The following is a 9,834-nucleotide window of genomic DNA, read 5'->3' on the forward strand; positions in this document are numbered from 1 at the left end:
GGCTATAAAGGTGCACTACAGGTATCTCCGAAAGTGTTTGTTGGGTTGGCACGAATCGAGACTGGGATTTGTCACTCCGTGCAAACGGAGAGGTATCTCTGGGCCCACTCGGTAGGACATCATCATAATGTGCACAATGTGACCAAGGAGTTAATCACGGGATGATGTGAGTTACGGAACGAGTAAAGAGACTTGCCGGTAACGAGATTGAACAAGGTATCGGGATACCGACGATCGAATCTCGGGCAAGTAACATACCGATAGACAAAGGGAATTGTATACGGGATTGATTGAATCCTCAACATCGTGGTTCATCTGATGAGATCATCGAGGAGCATGTGGGAGCCAACATGGGTATCCAGATCCTGCTGTTGGTTATTGACCGAAGAGTCGTCTCGGTCATGTCTGCTTGTCTCCCGAACCCGTAGGGTCTACACACTTAAGGTTCGGTGACGCTAGGGTTGTAGAGATATTAGTATGCGGTAACCCGAAAGTTGTTCGGAGTCCCGGATGAGATCCTGGACGTCACGAGGAGTTCCGGAATGGTCCGGAGGTAAAGATTTATATATGGGAAGTCTTATTTTGGTCGCCGGAAAAGTTTCGCACTTTATCGGTATTGTACCGGGAGTGCCGAAAGGGGTCCGGGGGTCCACCAAGGGGGTCCACCAGCCCCGGGGGGGCACATGGGCTGTAGGGGGTGCGCCTTGGCCTATATGGGCCAAGGGCACCAGCCCCAAGAGGCCCATGCGCCAAGAGATGAGAAAAGGGGAGAGTCCTAAAGGGGGAAGGCACCTCCGAGGTGCCTTGGGGAGGAAGGACTCCTCCCTGGCCGCACCCTTCCTTGGAGGAAGGGCCAAGGCTGCGCCCCCCTCTCCCTTGGCCCTATATATAGTGGGGGGGGGAGGGAGGGCAGCAATATCCTAGCCCCTGGCGCCTCCCTCTCCCTCCCGTGACACCTCTCCCTCCCGTTAGTGCTTGGCGAAGCCCTGTTGGGATCCCGCTACTTCCACCACCACGCCGTCGTGCTGCTGGATCTCCATCAACCTCTCCTCCCCCCTTGCTGGATCAAGAAGGAGAAGACGTCGCTGCTCCGTACATGTGTTGAACGCGGAGGTGCCGTCCGTTCGGCGCTAGGATCATCGGTGATTTGGATCACGACGAGTACGACTCCATCAACCCCGTTCTCTTGAACGCTTCCGCTCGCGATCTACAAGGGTATGTAGATGCACTCCCCTTCCCCTCGTTGCTAGATTACTCCATAGATTGATCTTGGTGATGCGTAGAAAATTTTGAATTCTGCTACGTTCCCCAACATTTGTAGCATTGCAGAAAAATAAAACATGGCATTTGGTTCCCCCAAAACAAGGTAAAAAATTTATTGATTGCAAGTGGGTATTCAGAATTAAAAGAAAATCTGATGGAACAATTGATCGTTACAAAGCTAGACTCGTTGCAAAGGGCTTTAAACAACGGTATGGCATAGACTATGAGGACACGTTTAGTCCTGTTGTGAAAGCTGCCACTATTCGTCTTGTTTTGTCCATTGCTGTTTCCAGGGGTTGGAGTCTGATACAGCTAGACGTGCCGAACGCGTTCCTCCATGGTGTTCTGGAAGAGGAAGTGTACATGAAGCAACCTCCTGGGTTTGTGAACAAAAATAAACCTTCGTATGTGTGCAAACTTGACAAGTCACTGTATGGGTTGAAACAAGCTCCAAGGGCATGGTACTCACGCCTAAGCACAAAATGCAAACACTTGGCTTTGCTCCTTCTAAGTCTGACACCTCACTGTTCATTTACAACAAGTACAATACATACATATTTGTACTCATATATGTTGATGATATTATTGTCACGAGTTCATCAGATGAGGCCATTACAGGACTGTTAAAGGATCTCAGCACTGAGTTTGCTCTTAAGGATCTTGGAGACTTGCACTATTTCCTAGGGATTGAGGTAAAGAAGCATGAGGATGGACTTCATCTCTCTCAGGAAAAGTATGCAGCAGATCTGGTAAAGAAATCTGGTCTGCAAGGTTGTAAACCCTCACCTACTCCTTTGTCAAGTTCAAAAAAATTGTCCCTAACAGAAGGGCAGCCTCTAAGTCAAGATGATAGTACAAGGTACAGAAGCCTAGTAAGTGCACATCAATATTTAACACTTACTAGGCCTGATATTTCTTTTGCTGTCAACAAAGTTTGCCAATTCCTTCATGCACCCACCACAGTTCATTTGACTGCTGCAAAACGGATTGTTCGATATGTCAAGACCACTCTTAATGTTGGTCTCAATTTCAGTAAGTCACCATCTACACTTGTAAGTGCCTTTTCAGATTCTGATTGGGCAGGTTGCCTGGATGATAGGCGGTCTACTGGTGGTTTTGCAGTATTTTTTGGTCCCAACTTAATATCATGGTGTGCAAGAAAGCAAGCTACAGTCTCTAGATCCAGTATAGAGGCAGAATATAAGGCACTGGCAAATGCAACAGCAGAGATTATCTGGCTACAATCCATTTTGAGGGGACTTGGTGTTAGAGGCACTCAACCTCCATGTTTATGGTTTGATAATCTAGGTGCTACCTATCTCTCTGCTAATCCAGTGTTTCATGTCAGGACAAAGCACATTGAGATAGACTTTCACTTTGTGAGAGAAAGGGTTGCCGAGAAGCAACTTGAGATTCGTTTTGTGCACTCCAGAGATCAAATTGCAGATGGGTTCACAAAACCTTTGCCCACTAGAAGCTTTGAAGATTTCAAACATAATCTCAACTTGATGAAGTTGTGATTAAGGGAGGGTGTCAAACAACCTGTCAACCTGTCACGTTACCTCTCTCATGCGCACCAGGAGTTCACCAGGAGATAAGCTAGGTAGTTAGTTGATATCTATTTATTGTAACCTACTCTATCCCTTCCTCTCCAAGTCCCCTGTAAGATCTCATGTATGCGCTACAGGGTTATTGCGCCCCTGCCTATAACACGTACCACGCCCCCTCGCACCGAGGACAAGGCGTTTCCGCATATCGCACACATGTGATACAATTAAATATTTCTTTTGGGCACAGGTGATACAATCAAAGGACCTTCTATTGTGAGTATGTTCTCCTAATTCCTTCATCATGTACGAAAATGCTACTACTTACTAAAACTGATCATCGCAATGAGTTAGTTCTCCCACTCCGTGGACTGCCTTAATCCTAGAGCAACGCATGTTTTGTGCAGAACTTCTACACTATTACACCTTACAGTATTAGGATATCTTCCAATAGTTATCAAGCTTTTCTTGTAGTTTCCTAGAACATACTGCTATATAGTTTGATCATTTTACGTGGATTAGGATTGTGTTAGGAGGAAAAGGAATTTAGATTGTGTTAGCTGAACATGCTTCTCAACAACAGCTTGACTTCGATGGTTTCTGAAAAACCTCTCGAACTGAAGGTGCAGAGTATTGTTTCCAGCTTTTTCTGTAACTAGCACTGCCAATATATGCATATTTTCTCTGGAAGATGCAGCTCGCGCTAAACTATATGGTTGATGTAGGTAAGTGGCACTGTGGAAAACTACCAATGCAAAGAGCCAGAACAGTGGATTTATTTTATCTATTAGGATTTCAAATATTTTTGTTTTATTTTATGAACAATAATGCTTCATCTGAACCTGTTATTGCAACATTTTCTTTGTCATCCTGTTGTGACCTTAAAAATTGTACTCTTAACCAGTTTAGGTCTAACTGTATCGATACTCGGTGTAAGATGAGTATGCATGCCCACATTGCATATGCTTATTTTTGACTCGACGCATTGTGGTATTGATGGTCATCTTCTTTGATATGTGGACGAGTGAATCTAAGTTGAGAGAAGTGTGTTTCTTTTAGTTCTAGATCGTTACAACGCCATGTTCAGCTTCACGGAACAAAAATGTCTCTTGACGGAAGTTGGTTATGTAACTTCCTGTTCTGGGTAGATACATTTTTTGTCATGTTGTAATCTAGACAGTGTGGTTATTTATTTATGTCCATTCTAAGCGAATATGATTGAACAAGATGCTTCTATGTATCAGTTTGTGACATATTTTCTTTTCCTTTGGTTCATATCCCTCTCAGAGGTTATCTTCACCGTTCATATTTTCTTTTCCTTTGCATTTTTCCATGCTCTCCTATGGCTCATGGAACTTTTATAATGAGCCATAATATTTTCAACTAACCAGGTTTAACGTCTCAAGTGTCTATATCTTTTTTTCTTTTGCTGGACAAATAAAAGTTGTACCATATTGGCAGCTGATTTAATTACCTATAAAGGAAACTGAATTTATTACATAATATATCAACAGGCGCGGCGTGTCGCCGCGCGGGCATGCTAGTTGTACCTACAAGGCTTCCTTGTTCCTACGCTTCTAATTTTTCCTATGGTTTAGAATCCTTTGAAGCGAACGAGGCCTTAACCTCTCAAATCGCGCGACCTGCTCGGCCCACGATAACTGGCTCCGCAGGCCGAACTGGGAGTTATCTCCTTAATCAGGCCCGACAGTCAAAGGCGCCCATAGGCCCAATAACAGCAAACTCCCGAACCGTTTATCTCTCTCAGAAAAAACAAAAAACCTATCCCCAATCAATTCCAATCCCCACGAGTCTGTTCGTCTCGGCGGCGGCTGCGCGCAGGGGGTCGCTTCATTCCCATGTCTCTCTGCTTCGCTCATCCACGAACCTCCGTCTCGCCGCTGCCGCCGTCACCGCCACCGCCCCCATCATTCCCCTCTGACCATGTCTCCTCAGGCGAACCATGGGTGGGCCGCCGCGGCCAGGTCCTAACCGTAGCCATGCACCCGTTTTCCTCCCCCGCTACAACGCCGTGAGGGCAGCATCAGCAACGCGAGAAGGATATGAAGGCAATAATGCGGTTGATTTCTTATATATCGTTCGGTTCTAGATGCCTGCCCTTCTCTTTGCTTTGTTTTGTCCAAATCCTAACTCATAAATCGTGAGTTCGTTCCGTGTTTTTTTTGTGGTTTCCCTCAGCCGATGTAGCTATATTGAAAGAAGATTACCTTCTACCGTTTTCACCATGGATGCGTGATGATTCTTTCTTGCCGTGGCTTGGATATAGCTGCTCACTGCTCCCATCTAATGTGTATCATCGCATTTTTTAAGGAAAAAACTGTTTGAAGATGTACGGGTACAACTTAGTATTTTTTAACGTTGGGCAATGACAGCTTCATGCAGTAAATCCTGGAGCATTTTTTAAAGTATGCTTGTTTTATTATTCAGTATAGTTAAATATTTCAGTTTGGGTAACCAAAACTGAAGCCTTGCATCTATTGAAAAAATAGATACGATTATACTCTAATTGATGCAGTTAAAATTTGACTACCTATGTAGGTATTGCTTCGTCTGCACTTGCAAGATCATAATAGGTAGTGCTTCATCATAAGCTATTTTGTTTAACTTCTGACTTAACCACCCATGCGCTTTCATGCCTTGGGCAAACCATTGGTGCGTTGCTGCCACCACTCTTCAAGATTAGAGGAAAGGAGGAAGGACGAGGACCAGGATGCAGCATGGTCACAAAAGGTAATAAAAGCCTTACAATTGTTCATGTTATTTCTGTGCATAATTTGTCACCAAATTTAGTCATTCCTTGTCACAAGTCATGAAAAGGTTGCAATTGATCTCTTTTCCTGAAAATGTGTGTGTCCTTGCGGAAATAAAATCTCATGAAGAAGCATTTGGTGTGGTTTGTGGATTGATGGAATGCATGCTTGCCAAGTCTATTTCAATATATTTTTCTTACTACTATAGAAATGCATCCAGTGACATCGATAATAAGAAATAGCCAAGCTTAAAATGTGCAACATATTCTTTTGCTACAGACCTATTTAACTTTCATTTTCCACGTCTATACTTATAGAAGTACATATCATTTATTTGTAAAAATAGACGGGGGCAGCGAACGCGGGCCATAATGATCTAGTAAATGAATGAAACCCAAACACCCTATCTACCTCGTAGTCTGCGCCAACCTTATTTTTGCCAACTTTTTGACCAACCTCCCGCTTCTCCAAGACAGGCCTACAAGTCTACGACTGGACGGCTAGACGCGTGATACAGTGCCTGCCACAGAGTAGTCATATCAGAGTCGCATAGACGAGGATGACAGGGCAAATCACGGCATCCTACAGCACCGCACACATCCGTTTGGTGGTTGAGCCTGGTTCTTCTCCTCCCCCTGGAGTTCAACCTCTCTCCCTCCGCCTTCCCCTGCTTGGTTCTCAGGACGTGGTGTTTTCAGGATTTGCGCTCCACGGAACACCTCCCCCTGGACCTGGAGCAACAAGTCCCTTCCGCCCGGCATTGCGGCAGGTCCTTCGGTTTTGTTTCCTGCTTAGCCTTTTCTGCATCTCTTCCCTGCATGTTCATTTTGCTTCTGTTGTTTCAGTCCTTTTTGCTGTGCTTCAACAAGATTCTGCCGCTGCTTAGGTGAAGGAAACTTTCGGGGCTTTCTACAGTGAGAAGCTACAGGTTTCTCTCTCGTTAAGCCAGGTAACTTGATGGGCAGTTGCAGAGTAAAGTTGTAAATCAAAATTGGTGTAGAGGGCAACAAGATTTTCTTTCGCTGGCAGTGCCATCTTTCACGGTCTGTATTTTTTCTGCTTACAGGACATTGATAGGCGGCGAGATGAGGAATTCCTGTGAGTGCTGCAAGAGATACTGGACTCATTTGCATGGAAAGGTCAAGTGTTTCTTCACCCACATGGACAGAAACTCTACCCATAGCATGGTAAGCTCAGTGGTGGGTGGCCTTGATAACTGAATTGGTAGCAATAAGACATTTCTGAAACTAGAACTAATATTTCCGGCAAACTAATATTTTTGCAGGTCATACCAGAGAGATTCGTGAACTATTTCGCGTGGAAGCTGTCAGGAACCATTGAACTAGAAGCCCCAAATGGTAATGTGTACGATGTCCGAATTACTGAGCGAAGGAACAAAACAGTGCTCCGATCTGGGTGCTCCGATCTGGGTGGGAGGCGTTTGTCGACGCCAATCATATTGTAGAAAGTGACTCGTTGATGTTCCGATACCGTGGAAATTGTCGCTTCAAGGTCGTGGTCTTTGATTGTAGTGGTTGTGAGAAAGTGTTTTCCTGTGCTCGCATACTGACCAATATTAGTGATCAAGAACCAAGCACAAATTCTACGGACATTTCAACCAGTTTCAGTGATGGTAATACTCATTCGTCAGCAAGACGACAATCAGATGATTGCCAGAGTGGAAGCTCAGGCCACCGTAGAAAACGAGCAAAGAAAGAAGCAATATCCTAACCTTCGGAGGATTCGTCAGGTTAACTTTACCACTGACTTTTAACTTTTGATCACATTATATGGTAACTACCATCTTACTGCAGTTACCCTTACTCTCGAAACTATTTTACAGGAGAAGACAGTCCTTATGAGCATGAGTCGTCTGAATCCGATGATCACACGCTCCCAACGCCTCTTTATGTGTTATCAGGGAAGTGCTATGTAACAGAAGAAGATGACGCCAATATAGTTGAACTTGTCCAGGAAATTCAACCTGAAATGCCTTCGCTTGTGGCTATGATGACGAAGCCCAGTGCGAAACCATATCCTGATGTGGTAATATTAAGTTAATCGTATGAATCCCCATGAATAAGAAGTTAATTGTATGCCTTATAACTACTTCCATATATATACATTTGTCATTTGTTACCCTTTTGAAGTAAAAATGACCAAAATAGAGAAAGATGATCGCTCATTGTAGATTCAGTTTACTTGGTCAATTTTTCTTTTGTTGTGGTTGTAACATATCAGCGTGCTTTACATTGGAAATCATGCTATCTGGGGGATCTCACTTTTATTACAGTATTAATGCTCGTGATTAAAACTTGGATCAGTTTCACATTCTGCACCTTTCTGTGATCAGGTAATTCCCAAGGATTACGCACTCGCACACTTTCCTCGCAAAAATCAGACTATCAAACTACAACTGCCTGAGCAGAGCAAGAAATGGTACTGCGAGTTCCATGTAAAATCTAATGGAGGTCATTGCAGTCTTTATGATTGTGGCTTTGTTCGTGACAATCATTTACTGGAGGGAGATCTGTGTGTCTTTCAGCCCATGCCGAATTGTAAGGGTAGAACATTTAAAGTGATTGTCCATCTGTTTCGCAAAGCGACTATTGATCATCCGTCAAGTGAAAATATCTCAAAACGTGGTTTGCCAAGCACAAAGAATACCCCAACATTGTGTATTAAGGAGGAACCAAAAGACGGTATGCTAGTATCACACAATTATTAGTTTATTACCATGCCAAGAGTTTGTATCTTTTCTGTCTTGATTAATATGAAAACTTTCCAGATGAAGAAACCTTCTCTTCGGGTTATGACGAACATCGGATAAGTAAGAAGTATCCTGATCATGATGGTACAGAACCCCTACATGATGGCAATGGGTGCCGAACTAACGGAAGTGCAGGACAAGATAGTTTTGGAGAAAGTTGGAGCCATTGCATCAGATCTGCCCATTTACGTGGCAGTCATGACCAAGACCAATGTCCGCGTCTCACTAGTAAGTCTAGAAAAATATATTTTTTCTCATGTTGAGTTAACAGTAATTTCATTTGCAGAAAAATCATCCATATAAACGTCTCTAAGGCAATTTGCGTTGCGGCCATGGATGTACAGTAGTAGCATAGCAGCAGCAGCAGCAGTAGTTGTCGCAAAAAGAAATATGATGCATGGTAGTTTTACCGAATTTTAGATTACCAAGAGTTATGTTTCAACCAGTCATCCTTTGTATCAAGAGAAATTTGGATATCTGTACAACAGTTTTGTTCTATCAACTAGTACTATTCCTCTACAAAATTCCAAGTTTGGCTTTCATGTTATTCTAACCTGTTCAATATTCTGCGTGTACATTGACAGACCTTTGGCACGGAGTACGCTGCCAAATACCTTCGAAAAGGAGATCGTAATTTGGTGCTTCAGCAATGGCATGGCGTGATGCGCGACCACAAAGGTGCGCTGAGGATAAGTGGAGGCTGGACTTCTTTTGCGAGCGAGAACGGCCTGACATCTGCCTCTTCGAGCTGATGAAAAACAAGGGGAAACTGAAGATGATGGTCTACATCGTTTCCAGAGAATTGTTAGCTTGAGACATGCCTCGACTCTATGTGCTGGCATTTTGTATATTCATTCATGGGCTCGTTGATGCTTTTGTGATTTGGAAGTGGAAACGGTGGGCATGGGACCATTCGCTGATTATGGCCAACTACTGTAGTAATTGTCATCATACTTCAGTGGCAGCTTTATTTTGTATCCTGAAGTTTAAACAAGTTAATGGTGATGAAGTTTCTATGAGGAGGAGGCCCTGAGGTTTAAAGAAGACGTGATACCTAGTTTCTTGGTTCACTTATCTATGTCCGTTGGGTTGATGCAAATTCAACGCATATGAGAGTGTTCAGGAATTAGTGACCCGGCGCTCAAGAAGAAGGATTTAGTGGAAGATGGCGGGAAAATTCGTTTGAATGGGTGGATCTTGTCCTTTTTTTCCCGAGCAACCAGTAGGAGCACTACCTTTCAATCTAAAAAAAGGTACTCCCTCCGATCCAAAAAAAATGACGTGGCTTTAATTCAGCTTTAGTTTAAATTTGAACTAAAGCCATGACACTTATTTTGGATTAGAGGGAGTAGTTGTAACAGATATTTTGTCACAACCCTAGTTACTCGTAGTGTACTAGAGTAGCTGTACATAGCATGCATAATGTTTAAGTTTCATTTGAAGTTTGAAATTGAGAGAAATTCAAAACCTCTTCTTAATAAAA

The 9,834-nt window shown here is 43.5% G+C and overlaps 1 pseudogene; it reads left to right on the plus strand.

Annotated features, from left to right (window-relative positions):
* Positions 1 to 4,648: 4,648 nt before the first annotated feature.
* Positions 4,649 to 9,370, plus strand: LOC109743561 (B3 domain-containing protein Os03g0620400-like; annotated as a pseudogene).
* The last annotated feature ends 464 nt before the right edge of the window (positions 9,371 to 9,834 follow it).

This window comes from Aegilops tauschii, chromosome 4 (genome assembly GCF_002575655.3).
Source record: "Aegilops tauschii subsp. strangulata cultivar AL8/78 chromosome 4, Aet v6.0, whole genome shotgun sequence".
Classification (NCBI taxonomy): domain Eukaryota; kingdom Viridiplantae; phylum Streptophyta; class Magnoliopsida; order Poales; family Poaceae; genus Aegilops; species Aegilops tauschii.